The sequence below is a fragment of the Eretmochelys imbricata genome, chromosome 3, assembly GCF_965152235.1.
Source record: "Eretmochelys imbricata isolate rEreImb1 chromosome 3, rEreImb1.hap1, whole genome shotgun sequence".
Classification (NCBI taxonomy): Eukaryota; Metazoa; Chordata; order Testudines; family Cheloniidae; genus Eretmochelys; species Eretmochelys imbricata.
In genome coordinates, this window is record NC_135574.1 from 181,786,707 (window position 1) to 181,805,261 (window position 18,555).

An 18,555-nucleotide genomic window follows, 5' to 3' on the forward strand; every position below is an offset into this window, starting at 1 on the left:
ACATTGGTGAGGCCTCATCTGGAGTACTGTGTCCAGTTTTGGGCCCCACACTACAAGAAGGATGTGGATAAATTGGAGAGAGTCCAGCGAAGGGCAACAAAAATGATTAGGGGTCTAGAACACATGATTTATGAGGAGAGGCTGAGGGAGCTGGGATTGTTTAGTCTGCAGAAGAGAAGAATGAGGGGGGATTTGATAGCTGCTTTCAACTACCTGAAAGGGGGTTCCAAAGAGGATGGCTCTAGATTGTTCTCAATGGTAGCAGATGACAGAACGAGGAGTAATGGTCTCAAGTTGCAGTGGGGGAGGTTTAGATTGGATATTAGGAAAAACTTTTTCACTATGAGGGTGGTGAAACACTGGAATGCGTTACCTAGGGAGGTGATAGAATCTCCTTCCTTAGAGGTTTTTAAGGTCAGGCTTGACAAAGCCCTGGCTGGGATGATTTAACTGGGAATTGGTCCTGCTTCTAGCAGGGGGTTGGACTAGATGACCTTCTGGGGTCCCTTCCAACCCTGATATTCTATGATTCTATGATTCTATGTCCCCGTTCCCAGCTCTGACACCACAGAGCCTTTACCTTGTGTCCCTCTTACCAGCTCTGACACCACAGAGCCTTGCCTGTGTCCCTGTTCCCTATTCTCATTTCCCATTCCCCCCTCCTCCTTCTTAGCAGGCCCAAATATACCTGCAATGCATGCTTACAGTCCCACCCCTTACAACTTTGGGTCATGTTCCATTTTGGGTCTGGGGTCTTCATCCCACCTCTTTCGTACCGCATGGGAGGGGTAAGGAGTGAGGTTGTACTGTGGTCTGGGACAGGCATTTCTTCGGCCTTTTAGTGTTTTATACCTTCTCCCCAATCCCCTTTGCCCCTCCCAACTGGTTGCTTGAGTTTGCCTTGAGATAGGGGTTGAGGCAATCTTAAAGTGTGCTCTCAAGTAACACTTTAACTGCTCTTGTCTGTTCCGATTGTACTAAAAAACAGGGCTATATACTAACGGACATGCTGAGAGGAATTGCAGAATTCCCTTTGATTTGACTTGAAGAGCTGCTAATGGGTATCACTAACATCACACTGGTTAGTATCAATGTATTAACTGTGTTCTGACTTATGATATCTGATGAGGATAGTATATTAAAATTCATGGCAACAAACTGATGTGAGTAATATTCAGGAGCTCAGGGTCCAATCCTGTGAGGTGATGTACAGCTTCAACTTCCATTATTGAAGCATTTGGAGGAGAGGAAGGGGATCAAAACAATCAACATGTATTCACCTAGGACAAGTCATGCCTGACCAACCTGATTGCCGTCTATGGTGAAATAACTGGCTCTGTGGATATGGGGAAAATGGTGGACGTGATAAATCTTGGCTTTAGCAAAGCTTTTGAAATGGTCTCCCACAGTATTGTTGCCAACAAGTTAAAAACTTTTGGATTGGATGAATGGACTATAAGGTGGATAGAAAGCTGGCTAGATTGTCGGGCTCAAGGGTAGTGATCAATGGATCAATGTTTAGTTGGCCGCCGGTATCAAGTGGAGTGCCTCAGGGGTTGGTCCTGGGGCTGGTTTTGTTCGGCATCTTTATTAGAGATCTGGATGATGCGATGGATTGCACCCTCAGCAAGTTCGCAGATGACACTAAGCCTGGGGCAAGAGGTAGATATGCTGGAGAGTAGGCATAGGGTCCAGTGTGACCTAGACAAATTGGAGAATTGGGCTAAAAGAAATCTGATGAGGTTCAACGAAGAGAAGTGCAGAGTCCTGCACTTAGGATGGAAGAATTCCATTCACTGGTACAGGCTGGGGACTGACTGGTTAAGCAGAAGTTCTGCAGAAAAGGACCTGGGGATTATAGTGGAGAGAAGCTGGAAATGAGTCAGCAGTGTGCCCTTGTTGCCAAGACGGCTAATGGCATATTGGGCTGCATTAGTAGGAGCACTGCCAGCAGATTGAGGGAAGTGATTATTCCCCTCTATTCAGCACTGGTGAAGCCACATCTGGAGTATTGTGTCAAGTTTTGGGCCCCACACTATGGAAAGGATGTGGACAAATTGGAGAGAGTCCAGCAGAGGGCAATGGAAATGATCATTGGGCTGGGGCACATGACTTACAAGGAGAAGCTGAGGGAACTGGGCTTGTTTAGTCTGCAGAAGAGATGAGTGAGGGGGGATTTGATAGCAGCCTTCAACTACCTGAAGGGGGGTTCCAAAGAGGATGGAGCGAGGCTGTTCTGAGTGGTGGCAGAGGACAGAACAAGAAGCAATGGTCTCAAGTTGCAGTGGGGGAGGTCTAGGTTGGATATTAGGAAACACTATTGCACTAGGATGGTGGTGAAGCACTGGAATGGGTTACCTAGGGAGGTGGTGGAATCTCCATCCTTAGAGGTTTTTAAGGCCCAGCTTGACAAAGCCCTGGCTGGGATGATTTAGTTGGTGTTGGTCCTGCTTTGAGCATGGGGTTGGACTAGATGACCTCCTGAGGTCTCTTCCACCATAATCTTCTATGATTCTATGATTATCTTCAGTAGAACTTTAGGGTATTCGGCACATCTGAAGAGGTGTCAACACCTCTGAGCAGCCAGCCTTTAGAGAAATGATTGATTGATTGATTTTTGGTCTAATGTTTTGATAGGAATGTTTTTTTTCTCCCCAGAGCACCATCTGTGGGCACTGGAGATGGCAAGATTTCCTTTGTCATAGGGAGAGCTCTCTCATCCTATTCCCTCTAGCCAAATGCAGGCAGCAGATATGGGGAAGAGGATTAAGAGGATTTGTTTTATAAACACGATGTTGTTGGTGAAATGTATGTCAACAAACACAGTTAGACACACAGCATCCTGTAATATGGAGGGTGTATAAATGATGTTGCCCCAAGGCATGCAGTTAAGCTCAAAGTAACAGAGAATCAGGGAACTGTATTTTAAGTTTTTTTTTAATACTCAAGTGTGCACCAGGCAAAAAAAGAAAAAAAAGTTGTATGTTAGTGTGATCTTTCCAGGGAAATGGGAGAAGGACATTCTCAAGGGAACTTATTTTCTGATCTTGCGGAATCTTGGAGTCTTGCTGTGAAGCATATAAATGTGGTAGACAACAATGTTAATAACAATGTAGATAAGAAAAATAGTTGTGTGTAGAAATATCCGTATATAGATTGTTGTCAAAATCTTAAGAATCAATAGTATATTTTCACGATATAGGGATAATGCTGTCATCCTTATTTGAGGATAACTTCCACTGAAGCCACTGAACAACATTTAATGCAAAACTTCCATTGCCAATAGGAAGATTCCCCTGAGTAGGCTCTGCAGGATCAGGGTCAAAGTTAATGTCTGTTAATTGCATGGGCCCAGATTTTCAAAAGTGGCTAGTGATTCTGGTGGCTCAGTTTTTTGGTTGCCTGACGTAAGACACGCGAAAGAGGCCTGATTTTCAGAAAGTGCTGTCTACCCACCCTCAGAAAACCAGATTTTTTGAAGATGTCTCAGGTTGGGCACCCAAAATCATGAGTTACTTCTGAAAATCTTGGCCTTCATGTTTGAACTGTTATGTTTATTTTAGGTTTGTAATGTCTTACAGATTGCCAGCCCCATGCTACCTGCTTTCACTTAGAATAGAAACATGACAGAAGTGCTGGGTAGAAAAAGTTTACTTTGCTCATCTCTCTGCTTCTTCACGAGATTATTGAATTTCCATTTTGACTCTCCGGAAAAAACAACCATTTGAAATGTGGATGTTATGGTGTGCCCACAAAAATACACAAACACCCTTGGCATGCACTAAAAGCCTGCGTTTGCATGTGCAAATTTGTAAATTCTAAGGCCCTTCATTTATTTCGTTTTAAATCTCCTGGGAATTTATTGGTGTCTATTACATAATTTTTCAAAAGGGTCAAAATTGGAGCAAAAATTAAATTTACAGTTTTCTGTGTAAATGTCGTGGTTTATAGTGGGGGATGGGAAGACAAGGAAAAAATAACAAATAGAGAAAAATAAGAGTATTAAAAGCAAAAGCAGTTTAATGCTCTGGCTTATTTCATGAACTGTACATTAAAAGTACATATACACACACACGTGTGTGTGTATCTTCCATTATATTGTCTTACTTTAACAGATAGGCTCATATTTACACTTAGACTAATTTACTATTAACATAAACACATACACCTAATGATATGTACTGCATTTGCTTAACATAATCACTATTTTCATGGACTTGAGTGGTCCAAAATTCAGATGAAAATTCTGTAAAAATCAAATAATAGCTCTTTCTTATTCCAAGAAACCTTGGAATTTCTCAGTAAATATCAGTAAAAAACTGAAAACAAAGGGCCTTAGTAATTGTGCACCCAGAAGAGCACTAACTCATGCAATTGCCTGAGATACACAAGCAAAATCCAAGTTTTGGTTTGTGCAATAAATCTGTCCCTTTCTATAAATGCATCCACTGTGCAGGCATTTCAGAATTAAGCCCATTATTTCAAAGGTATGTTATTTGCATAGCTTGCCTGCCACCTCTAGGATTTAGAAAGAGTTAAGTAACACAAGGGGGCAAAAAAACTGAAAATGAGGGTAAAATGTTGATTTCCTAAAGTATTTTTTTATAATCTGTTTGCACCTCTATACACTAACAGTGTTCTCTTATGAACAATGGCACAGCATATGATCAAGTTGATCCAGCAATTCATCTATTGTGTATGCTTGACAGTCTGGTCCCGATAGCTTCACCCTAAGGCAGTCCACACCATCCATAACATGGTCCAGTCCTCTGAATGGCCAAAGGAACCCTTAAGAAAAAGTCTGTTTTACAGCTCTGTTGTCTTCATCACTTATGTAGACAATCTGCCATCTCCATTCCATTCCTTATCATAATATTTCAAAAGAGAAATATTCTTTTAGGATTCTGCCTTCAAATATTACATTTAAAGAATCCCGTATTGCTAGATGAGAAATCCTCTGCAACTTGACATTCAGTATTTTTTTTAATCCTCTCATTATTTTTTCTTGCTTTGGCTTATTTTTATAGCTCTGCCTTTCTTCCTCCTCACCAGATTGTTTATACTTTAAAAAAAACCTTCTGCTTGTTGCATATCCAACTCTTTACATTTTTCTTACGTTTCTATTGGTTTCTGTTGTCCTTTTCCATGTTTAGACACAACCAGGATAAATTTCAATGATAGTCGTTCCAACTGTTTCTTAAATATTTCTCACTTTTTTGCAGACAGATTTCCATATGTTATGACATTTAAAGCAAAGTTCCATAAGGCATTTCATGAGCCCTCAAGCCATCTTTCCAACAGCCAAAGGGCTCAGTTTGCTCAGGTGGAACCCAGTTTCTATGCCCACGGAGCTTGTAAATCTGTTAGGAGTAGGAGTTCAGTGGAGCAAGCCACCCACTAACACCTGCTGTGCCAACGGGTCTATAGCACACTGCCAACATTGGGAAGAACCAGCCCAGGGTGGAGGAGATGCATGGATTTCATGCCTTTCCTGGGTAGCTTCGGCTGATGGAGCCCTAGTGGAGATCCAGTCCAATTGTAAAGCTGTCATCATGGCAATTTGTACTGCTCTCACCGACAGACATAGATCTGACCTCAAAGTTTAGGCATGGGCTACACAGAATTTTTGTTAGGTAGTGGTGTGATTTCTTTTTCTAACATAGTTACCCCCCCCCCACACACACACACACTCCAGTGTGCATATAATTATACCAGTTATAGATTCATAGATTCATAGATACTAAGGTCAGAAGGGACCATTATGATCATCTAGTCTGACCACCTGCACAACGCAGGCCACAGAATCTCACCCACCCACTCCTGAAAAACGTCACCTATGTCTGAGCTATTGAAGTCCTCAAATCGTGGTTTAAAGACTTCAAGGAGCAGAGAATCCTCCAGTAAGTGACCTGTGCCCCGTGCTACAGAGGAAGGCGAAAAACCTCCAGGGCCTCTTCCAATCTGCCCTGGAGGAAAATTCCTTCCCGACCCCAAATATGGCGATCAGCTAAACCCTGAGCATATGGGCAAGATTCACCAGCCAGATACTACAGAAAATTCTTTCCTGGGTAACTCAGATCCCACCCCATCTAACATCCCATCATAGGCCATTAGGCCTATTTACCATGAATATTGGTTTAAAGATGTCTTATATCAGTATAGTTTATTCCCCTTCCCATATGGGAATAATCTATACCAGTGTAAGCACACATATACTGGTATAACTGTGTCCACACTAGGGGCTTGTATCCCTAATTTATACTGGCATATTTAAAGGAGTACAACTTTTTTGTGTAGATAAGGCCTTAGATGATAGATATGTCCTCAGGTACTTATCCTCACAAAAATTTCAAATCTGTGTGAATTCTTCTTTTAAGAACCTGATTTCTTTTTCATTGTTCTTAAGATCCAAGAGTTTGGGTCTGTGTTCACCTATGGAAATTGGTGAGGATTTTTATCAAGCCTTCCCCAGGAAAGGCGGTGTTGGGCTTGGGGGGATATTTTGTGGGGAAGACGTCTCCAAGTGGGCTGTTTCCCTGTTCTTTGTTTAACACGCTTGGTGGTGGCAGCATAGGGTTCAAGGACAAGGCAAAGTTTGTACCTTGAGGAAGTTTTTAACCTAATCTGGGGTAAGAATAAGCATAGGCGGGTCTTTCACAAAGGTCCCCACATCTGTACCCTAGAGTTCAAAGTGGGGAAGAAACCTTGACATGGTGGCAGAGCAGTGGGATCATTTTGAAATTTTTTTGGGATCCTTTTGAGATTTTTTTTAGATCATTTTGAAGCAGAAGCACAGTAGGATTTTAAAAGGACATTTTTGTTTCCTTTGGGCTGCTTGGAAACAGGTTTTAAGCTGAAAGTGATTAGAGTTTTTCTGTCTCTGCCTGGGGGCCAGAGCAGCAAGCATAACAAAGGGATTTGTCTTTTCTGAGCTGGAGTTTTCTCTACCTCAAGGCAGGGTAGTTAACCTCCTGCAGGGAAATTCACAGACCTCAAGAGGTTTTTGTTTTTTTTTTTTAGCTAAGAGCAACTAGAGGGTTTTTCTGTCTATTTGCTTGGAGACAAAGGATTTTTCTGTAGGCTGAGAAAACTATCAGAGAACATAGCTATCACAGCACAAAAATTTTACAAGCCAGTTTTTTGTTTTTTTTTTTAACTCTCGCATGTAAAATTAGTTAAAAACAGAGAGGCTAAGATGACAGAACCCAAGGCAGAGAAAGCCAAAGAGGCTGCCCACAGGAAAGAAATGGAGGCAAAGGAAAAAGAAATGAAGGCAAAGGAAAAAGAGTGGAAGCATGCACTGGAGAAGGAGAAGGCAAAGGCTCAGCAGAATAGCAATCCTTCTCCAGGTACCGGTCACATCCCAGCAAGTTCCCCACCAACAAGGCAGGCTGTCAAGGTTCCTTCCTCACTCTGAACTCTAGGGTACAGATGTGGGGACCTGCATGAAAAACCCCTAAGGTTATTTTTTACCAGCTTAGGTTAAAACTTCCCCAAGGTACAAACTATTTTACCTTTTGCCCTTGGACTTTATTGCTGCCACCACCAAGCATCTAACAAATATATAACACAGAAAGAGCCCCCTTGGAAACGTCTTTCCCCCAAAAATCCTCCCCAAACTCTACTCCCCCTTCCCTGGGGAAGGCTTGATAAAAATACTCACCAATTTGCATAGGTGAACACAGACCCAAACCCTTGGATCTTAAGAACAATGAAAAAGAAATCAGGTTCTTAAAAGAAGAATTTTAATTTAAAAAAAAAGTAAAAGAACCACCTCTGTAAAATCAGGATGGTAAATACTTTACAGGGTAATCAGATTCAAAACATAGAGAATCCCTCTCAGCAAAACCTTAAGTTACAAAAAGACATAAAAACAGGAATATACATTCCATTCAGCACAGCTTATTTTCTCAGCCATTTAAACAAAACAGAATCTAATGCATATCTAGCTAGATTACTTTCTAAGTTCTAAGACTCCATTCCTTTTGTGTTCCCAGCAAAAGCAACATACAGACAGAGAGAACCTTTGTTTCTCCCCCTTCCAGCTTTTGAAAGTATCTTATCTCCTCATTGGTCATTTTGGTCAGGTGCCAGCGAAGTTATCCTAGCTTCTTAACCCTTTATAGGTGAAAGGGTTTTTCCTCTGGCCAGGAGGGATTTTAAAGGTGTTTACCCTTCCCTTTATATTTATGACACAGGCGATGATACCGAGGCCTTCTTAGAAAATTTTGATAGGGCCTGCCTTAGGTACAGCATCTCTACAGACCAGTACATGGTAGAGCTGAGGCCACAGCTCAGTGGACCCTTAGCAGAGGTGGCGGCTGAAATGACGAAGGAACACATGAACAAGTATGAACTATTTAAAACCAAGGCAAGAGTCAGAATGGGGCTAACACCCAAGCATTCCCGTCGGCAGTTCAGAGCCCTAAGGTGGAAACCAGACGTGTCATTTACCCGACATGCCTACCACATTGTGAAACATTGGGATGCCTGGATATCAGGAGCAAGTGTTAAATCTCCAGAAGAGTTGCCCTTCCTAATGCAAATGGAGCAGTGCTTAGAGGGTGTTCCGGTGGAAATTGAAAGATACATCCTAGATGGGAAGCCCACAACTGTAATTGAGGCAGGGGAGATTGGAACCAAATGGGTGAAGGTGGCAGAAAAGAAAAGAACTAGTAGCAGTTGGGGCGAATATCAGAAGGGGCAAACCGGAACAAAATGGGTGGACGGAGGAGAGAAGAACAATCCTGGTCGCAGTTGGAGCGGAGACCAGAAGGAACAACCTCCGAACTCACCCTACTACTGGGGACAGCCCAAGGCCCCAACTACACACCAAGGAACACTCCAGACACCTTATAGTCCTGCTACACCTTTCTCCAGCAACCCACCTCGCCCCAGTGACCCATCAGCTGGACGATGCTTTAAATGTAATGGGCTGGGGCATATAAAGGCCAGCTTCCCCAAGAACCACAACAGATTACAGTTTTTTGCCCCGGAATCACACCAGAGGTCCTCAGGCCCAGATAGTTCCCAGATAACCTCGGAGCAGAGGGAAACTGCGAGTGTGGGTGGGAAGAAGGTCAATGCGTGGAGGGACATCAGAGCACAAGTGTCGATTATCCATGCTTCCTTAGTGGACCCCAATTTAATTGATCCAGAGATCCAAGAAACAATTCAACCCTTCAAGTCCAACTCTTTCAATTTGCTTACAGCCAAGTTGCCTGTCCAGTACAAGGGCTGGTCAGGAACGTGGACTTTTGCAGTCTATGATGATTATCCCATCCCCATGCTGTTGGTGGAAGACTTGGCCAATCATGTGAAGTGAGCCAAGAGGGTGGGAATGGTCACCTGCAGCCAGGCTAAGCAAGCTGTCATGCCTAGCTCTGTTCTGGAAACTTCTACCAGGACCCGGTAAGAGGTAATGGAACTGGACCCCAGGCCAAAGTCTGCAACAGCAGAAGTGGATCCAGTCCCAGAGACCCAGACAGAGCCAGTCTCAGAACTGGAACCAGCGGAACAACCAGCACCAGAACCATTCCCAGCACTGAACCCAGTACTTGCAACCCCAACGCCAGAGGGCCCCACCGAACCTGAACCAACAGCAGCCTATAACCCTACACAAGAGGCTCAGCTGGAGCCTGAACCCCAATGTAGTGCAGCAGCGGAAAGCGGTTCACAATCAACGCAAACACCCCCATCCCCTACATCGCTTCCAGAGGGACCCAGCCCAGATCCACAATCCAATGAGGAACTGAAGTCTTCACCCTCAAGGGAACAGTTCCAGACCAAACATGCAGTAGATGAAAGCCTCCAAAGAGCTTGGATGGCAGCACGGAGCAACCCACCACCTCTCAGCTCTTCTAATCAATCCAAGTTTGTTGTAGAAAGAGGACTTTTATACAAGGAAACTCTTTCTGGTGGACACCAGGAAGACTGGCATCCTCAGAGACAGTTGGTAGTTCCAACTAAGTACCGGGCCAAGCTCTTGAGCTTAGCCCACGATCATCCCAGTGGCCATGCTGGGGTGAACAGGACCAAAGACCGTTTAGGGAGGTCATAACAATGGGAGGGAATGGGCAAGGCTATTTCTACCTATGGCCAGTCTTGTGAGGTGTGCCAAAGAGTGGGAAAACCCCAAGACCAGGTCAAAGTCCCTCTCCAGCCACTCCCCATCATTGAGGTTCATTTTCAGCAATTAGCTGTGAATATTCTGGGTCCTTTTCCAAAAAACACACCCAGAGGAAAGCAGTACATACTGATGTTCATGGATTTTGCCACCCGATGGACGGAAGCAGTAGCTCTAAGCAACATCAGGGCTAAAAGTGAGTGCCAGGCAATAACAGACATTTTTGCCAGGGTAGGTTGGCCCTCCGACATCCTCACTAATTTCCTGGCAGGAACTATGGAAAGCCTTTGGGAAGCTCATGGGGTAAATTACTTGGTTGCCACCCCTTACCATCATCAAACAAATGGCCTGGTGGAGAAGTTTAATGGAACTTTGGGGGCCATGATACGAAAATTCATAAATGAACACGACAATGATTGGGACCTAGTGTGGCAGCAGTTGCTCTTTGCCTACAGAGCTGTACCACATCCCAGGTTAGGGTTTTCCCCATTTGAACTTGTATATGACCGCAAGGTGAAGGGGCCATTACAGTTGGTGAAGCAGCAATGGGAGGGGTTTACACCTTTTCCAGAAACTAACATTCTTGACTTTGTATCCAACCTACAAAATACCCTCCGAACCTGTTTAGCCCTTGCTAAAGAAAACCTACAGGATGCTCAAAAAGAGCAAAAATCCTGGTATGTTAAACATACCAGAGAGCGTTTCTTCAAAGTAGGGGACCAGGTCATGGTCTTAAAGGTGCTCCAGGCCCATAAAATGGAAGCATCGTCGGAAGGGCCATTTACGGTCCAAGAGCGCCTGGGAGCTGTTAATTATCTCATAGCATTCCCCACCTCCAGCCGAAAGCCTAAGGTGTACCATATTAATTCTCTAAAGCCCTTTTATTCCAGAGAATTAAAGGTTTGTCATTTTACAGCCCAGGGAGGAGATGACGCTGAGTGGCCTGAAGGTGTCTACTACAAAGGGAAAAGTGCTGGTGGCGTGGAAGAGGTGAACCTCTCCATGACCCTTGGGCATATGCAGCGACAGCAGATCATGGAGCTGTGCCCAAGTACACACCAATGTTCTCAGCCATCCCAGGACTGACTGAACGGGCATACCATTCCATTGAAACAGATAATGCTCACCCAATTAAAGTCCAACCTTATCGGGTGTCTCCTCAAGCTAAAACTGCTATAGAACGGGAGATCCAGGATATGCTACTAATGGGGGTAATCCGCCCCTCGGGCAGTGCATGGACATCTCCAGTGGTTCTAGTTCCCAAACCACATGGGGAGATAAGTTTTTGCGTGGACTACCGTAAGCTAAATGCTATAACTCGCCCAGACAACTATCCAATGCCACGCACAGATGAAATATTAGAGAAACTGGGATGGGCCCAGTTCATTTCTACTTTGGACTTAACCAAGGGGTACTGGCAGGTACCGCTAGATGAATCCTCCAAGGAACGGTCAGCCTTCACCACACATGTCGGGCTGTATGAATTTAATGTGCTCCCTTTCGGGCTGTGGAATGCACCTGCCACCTTCCAAAGACTTATAGATGGTCTCTTAGTGGGATTGGGAGAATATGCAGTCACCTACCTTGATGATGTGGCCATATTTTCAGATTCCTGGGCAGAACACCTGGAACATCTACAAAAAGTCTTTGAGCGCATAAGGGCGGCAGGACTAACTGTTAAGGCTAAGAAGTGTCAAATAGGCCTAAACAGAATGACTTACTTTGGACACCAGGTGGGTCAAGGAACTATCAACCCCCTACAGACCAAAGTGGATGCTATCCAAAAGTGGCCTGTCCCAAAGTCAAAGAAGCAGATCCAATCCTTCTTAGGCTTGGCCGGATATTACAGGTGATTTGAACCACAATACAGCCAAATTGCTGCCCCACTGACAGACCTAACCAAAAAGAAACAGCCAAATGCCGTTCAGTGGACCAAAGAGTGTCAGAAGGCCTTTAACCAGCTTAAAGCGACACTCATGTCTGACCCTGTGCTAAGGGCCCCAGACATTGAAGTCTGTAACACTTAGATATAGCCTGGATGTAAGGCCCTAGAGAGGGCTGAATTGAAAATGGGGGTCCTAGATAATACAAATAATAAATATATTGGCATGTGCCACACACTATGACCCCAATCCAACAATGACAGATCAATGCACTTGTGCAGAGCTCATTGCAGTAACAGTGTGCCTAATAGGAAACCAAGGCAGGTAGGCACTATGTTCTGAGTAACACAATGTGCAGAAGGAAACTCTTTACGAAGATACTGCACATTAACTTGTTCTCTTCTTTTTCACTTGTGTTATTTTAGTCCTTGACACTGGTTTTCAATTTGTTAGTAATACTAATGTCTGATGAGGTTCAACAAGGACAAGAGCAGAGTGCTGCACTTAGGAAGGAAGAATCCCATACACTGCTACAGACGAGGGACCCAGTGGCAAGGCAGCAGTTCTGCAGAAAAGGACCTACAGATTATGGTGCACGAGAAGCTGGATATGAATCAACAGTGTGCCCTTGTTGCCAAGAAGGCTAACGGCATTTGGGGCTGTATAAGTAGGAGCATTGCTAGCAGATCGAGGGACGTAATCATTCCCCTCTATTCAGCATTGGTGAGGCCTCATCTGGAGTGCTGAGTCCAGTTTTGGGTCCCACACTACAAGAAGGATGTGGAAAAATTGGAAAGAGTCCAGCGGAGGGCAACAAAAATGATTAGGGGACTAGAACACATGACTTATGAGGAGAGGCTAAGGGAACTGGGATTATTTAGTCTGCGGAAGAGAAGAATGCGGAGGGATTTGATAGCTGCTTTCAACTACCTGAAAGGGGATTCCAAAGAGGATGGATCTAGACTGTTCTCAGTGGTACCAGATGAAAGAACAAGGAGTAATTGTCTCAAGATGCAGTGGGGGAGGTTTAGGTTGGATATTAGGAAAAACTTTTTCACTAGGAGGGTGGTGAAGCAATGGAATGGGTTACCTAGGGAGGTGGTGGAATCTGCTTCCTCAGAGGTTTTTAAGGTCAGGCTTGACAAAGCCCTGTCTGGGATGATTTAGTTGGGGATTGGTCCTGCTTTGAGCAGGGGGTTGGACTAGATGATCTCCTGAGGTCCCGTCCAACTCTGTTGTTCTATGTTCTACGAAACCGTTCCTAGTAACCACAGATGCGTCCGAGCTTGGTGTGGGAGCAGTTTTAATGCAGGAAGGACCGGATCAAGAATTCCATCCTGTCATGTTTCTCAGCAAGAAGCTGTCTGAGAGGGAAAGCAACTGGTCAGTCAGTGAAAAAGAATGTTAAGCCATTGTCTATGCTCTGGAAAAGCTATGCCCATATGTTTGGGGACGGCGTTTCCACCTGGAAACCGACCATGCTGCGCTACAGTGGCTTCATGCTGCCACAGGAAATAACAAAAAACTTATTTATGGAGCTTAGCTCTCCAAGATTTTGATTTTGACATACAACACATCTCAGGAGCTTCTAACAAAGTGGCTGGTGCACTCTCCCGTGAAAGTTTCCCAGAGTCAACTGGTTAAAATTGTCCTTGAGATGTGGAAAATATTGTTAGTCTTTATACACTTGGTAGTATATTTAGAGGTGCATGTGTCTTATTAACTCTGTTTTCTCCTAGAGCTCCAGGAAGAAATCACAGCCAGTGTTTCACCCTATCTGTGATTTGGGGGCATGTCATAAATATAAAAGGAAGGCTAACCACCTTTCTGTATACAGAACTATAAAATCCCTCCTGGCCAGAGGCAAACCCTTCACCTGTAAAGGGTTAAGAAGCTAAGATAACCTCGCTGGCACCTGACCAAAATGACCAATGAGGAGACAAGATACTTTCAAAGCTGGAGGGCGGGGAGAAACAAATGGTATGTCTGTCTGTGTGATGCTTTTGCCGGGACCAGGTCAGGAATGCTCTCCAGAACTCCTGTAAAAAGTTAGTAAGCAATCTAGCTAGAAATGCGTTAGATTTCCTTTTGTTTAATGGCTGGTAAAAAAGCTGAGCTGAATGGAATGTATATTCCTGTTTTTGTGTCTTTTTGTAACTTGAGGTTTTGCCTAGAGGGATTCTCTATGTTTTCCATCTGATTACCCTGTAAGGTATTTGCCATCCTGATTTTACAGAGTCCTAAGTCCTTTTCTGCAGAACTGCTGCCTAGCCATTCGCTCCCAAGAGTGTAGCAGTGCATGGATTCTTCCGTCCTAAGCGCAGGACTCTGTACTTGTCCTTGTTGAACCGCATCAGATTTCTTTTGGCCCAATCCTCTAATTTGTCTAGGTACCTCTGTAGCCTATCCCTACCCTCTAGAGTATCTATCTCTCCTCCCAGTTTAGTGTCATCTGCAAACTTGCTGAGAGTGCAATATATGCTATCCTCCAGATCATTGATGAAGATATTGAACAGAACTGGCCCCAGGACTGACCCCTGGGGCACTCCGCTTGATACCAGCTGCCAACTAGACATGGAGCCATTGATCACTACCCATTGAGCCCAATGATCTAGCCAGCTTTCTATCCACCTTATAGTCCATTCATCCAGCCCATACTTCATTAACTTGGTGGCAAGAATACTGTGGGAGACCGTGTCAAAAGCTTTGCTAAAGTCAAGGAAAAACACGTCCACTGCTTTACCCACATCCACAGAGCCAGTGACCTCGTCATAGAAGGCAATTAGATTAGTCAGGCATGACTTGCCCTTGGTGAATCCATGCTGACTGTTCCTGATCACTTTCCTCTCCTCTAAGTGCTTCAGAATTGATTCCTTGAGGACCTACTCCATGATTTTTCCAGGGACTGAGGTGAGGTTGACTGTCCTGTAGTTCCCCGGATCCTCCTTCTTCCCTTTGTTAAAGATGGGCACTACATTAGCCTTTTCCCAGTCGTCCGGGACCTCCCCCGTTCGCCACAAGTTTTCAAAGATAATGGCCAATGGCTCTGCAATCACATCCGCCAACTCCTTTAGCAGTCTTGGATGCAGCGCATCCGGCCCCATGGACTTGTGCTCGTCCAGCTTTTCTAAATAGTCCCAAACCACTTCTTTCTCCACAGAAGGCTGGTCACCTCCTCCCCATGCTGTGCTGCCCAGTGCAGTAGTCTGGGAGCTGACCTTGTTTGTGAAGACAGAGGCAAAAAAAGCATTGAGTACATTAGCTTTTTCCACATCCTCTGCCACTAGGTTGCCTCTCTCCTTCAGTAAGGGGCCCACGCTTTCCTTGACTTTCTTCTTGTTGCTAACATACCTGAAGAAACCATTCTTGCTACTCTTAACATCTCTTGGTAGCTGCAACTCCAAGTGTGATTTGGCCTTCCTGATTTCACTCCTGCATGCCTGAGCAATATTTTTATACTCCTTCCTGGCCATTTGTCCAATGTTCCACTTTTTGTAAGCTTCTTTTTTGTGTTTAAGATCAGCAAGGATTTCACTGTTAAGCCAAGCCGGTCACCTGCCATACTTACTATTCTTTCTACACATCAGGATGGTTTGTCCCTGTAAGTTAAATAAGGATTCTTTAAAATACAGCCAGCTCTCCTGGAAAAGATGGAGAAGGAAAAGGTTGAGAATCTTTAGGTAGAAAAAGGGTCACCTATTTATTTTTTTTTGCAAATTTAATATCCTAATGGATAACTGAGAAATTAAGATTTCATGATCTGACATTTTTATTGATCTCTCTAACCTACAGAATGTTAGGGCCTTATAAAACATGCATTTAGTGCAATGGGAACTTTTCCAGTGACTTCAAAGAAGATTGGATCAGGCCCTTACTCACTTAGGGATCTGTAGTAATGTTCTAGATTTGCCTGGCCATTCACATTTTTTCTCCTTAATTTCCTTCCACATTGTCTCTTTGCTGGTCAGCCAAAAGAAGAGGTCAATTTTACAAAGGGATTTTATGATCATTCTTTACAATTGGTACATTTTTAACAGTTTTATTTCTAAAATGTTCAGACAAATTGTGGATGATGTGTTGCCTATATAGTGGATGACATGAAGACCTTAGAAGGAGGTACAGCATCTAAAGATTAGCATGAATTTACATATAGTTAGACTGTAAAGATACTAATGGCTCACGGTTTGCAATTCCTCATTTTCCCAACAATTGCTGGTGATAATGTGATCACTTTGCACTGCCTTCTATTTTCATTACTTTCTTTGTCACATAAATAAGGTGTCAGAGTATTAATACTTTGTGAATGGCATTCTGTAAATTATAGTAATGTACTGTGCTTCTTTGACCTTTGCAATACTGTGTGATTTGGTTGACTGGTCATTCTATTTATAGCCATGATGAGTTGTGTGGAAGGATGGAATGGCTACCAGCTAATGAAAATATAGACTATTGAAAAGGTCAAATGATAGTACTGTCTTACAGCATACTATAATATTTCACAAAATATACAGCATTAAGCTTTACAATAAATCATTCTTGTGACAAAAGGTATAATGAGATTAGAAAATTGCAACAAAAATTTAATCCTTTCTAATGACAAAGATTGTACCTAGGCTGGGAAATGGTGTAGATTTAACTTGATCTCATTATAGTCCTAAATTTGTAATCTTATTTTCCTCTTCAGATGCTGTACTTAAGTAGACAGTATCTTACTTTTGTGGTGATGCAGTCTAGATTTGGGAAAAGTTACTTAAAAAACTTGAACATTCAACTCTTCAACTTCAATGCGCCAGGAACAATAAGTAATATTATACATAGAATAAGTCTCTTATCTTTCCTGTAAAGATCCAGAATACACTTTGGTTCATATTCAAGGTACCACAGTATCTAAGGGATATTGAGTGGTTCCATTATGTTTCCTCTTTTGGTATGGCCTCTTGGAAAGTTGATATTAGACTGTGAGAACATGCATAAGCAGTTAATTTTAGCAGGGAATCCTAGAGCCAGGAATGTAGATCAGGGAGGATGAAATTGTAGGCACAACCCAGCCTTGAGCAAGAGGTAGTGTGTTAACTGTAGAAGCACCCTTAGGCTATATCTACACTAGAAAGCTTACAGCAGCACAGCTGTACCTATGCAACTATGCTGTTGTAAGATTTCTCGTGTACCCGTGCTATGCCAATGGGAGAGAGCTCTCCTCTTGACATAATTAAACTACCCGTAACAAGATCTCCTGCCAATATAGATCTGTGTACACTACCACTTATTCTGGCTAAACTTACGTTGCTCACACCCCTGAGCAACGTAAGTTTTGCCGACATAAGAGGTAGCATAGACATGGCCTTAGTCAGACACACCCCTGTGTATCATTATTCCTGACCTGCTTCCTCCAGTTTCCAATGAGGTGTGTGTTAGGGTGGTGATGGAGGGGAGGCAGCAAGTTAAACCAACAGCAAATTATGCCACCCCTTTCAAAGGGAAGGAGACCTGGGCTAGGTATGGGATCTAGAAGGAGGGACCAAGATTGCAGAGAGTGGGAAACTCCTCTGTCTTTCCACAACCCACAGGCACAATGATCCAGGACACTGTTACCAGATAGCTCTCTATCCGTGTATCAAACTGAAACTAAGATTAGTGGCAGTTAAGTTTGTAGCAGAAGCCATCCCTAAAACCTTAAGAATGGGAATCAGTGTATAAAGGGAAACACTTGCATGCCTTTCCACTTTAATATTGCAGCAACACTGTCAATAATGCCCTCCAATGTTCTATAAGGCTTTCACTTCTATCTCCAGTAGACATCCGAAAGCAATACAAACCCCAGGTTCATCAAATTGGCAGTAACACAAAACCTTAATAGTGACCTCAGCAGTATTAAGGCAGAATAACTTCCAAAGTCATGGAATGTGGGACAATGAGATATGCCAGTCTGGTGATCTAATTGATATCAGAGTCTATGATGGCACTGTTGTTAAGGTTTTGTGTTAATGCAAAGTTCAATGAGATTTTGAAAGTTTTTGGTTTTGACATTTAAATGAGATTTTAACAAAATAAAGGTTGAAAGTTCCTGTTAAGCTGAACTCTGTAATGCAACCTTAGCTATGGTAGAGCTAAATACTTCCAAAATATGGAACAGCTGCTCAGTGGGTGAGCACCAACCTTCATGTGCACCAAATGAGAGGGGTCCAGTGGAAACAACTGAAAGTCGTCATTCAGTTAGAGTGTATCATAATGCATATGCCCAAGGGAGCTCAATTAAGGTTGCAACCTTAACTCTGGTGTTTCCTAAACTCTGAGCATTTGACTTTGCAACTTTAATGTTCTTTTAACATATATGTGTGCATGTGTGTGTCTTTCTGTCTCTGTGTGTGTGCATGTGTGTAATTTCCTAGATTTTTAAAAAAGCAAACTTTTTAAAAAAATCTATCGTATAGTATTGTAATGACACCCGCATGGGTCACCAGCATGGCTGTACGACCCCCACCCCTGCCCTCCCATGCATCTGCATGCCAGTTTCTCTTGTCTGGCGTCTATACAGAAGTCCCGCCA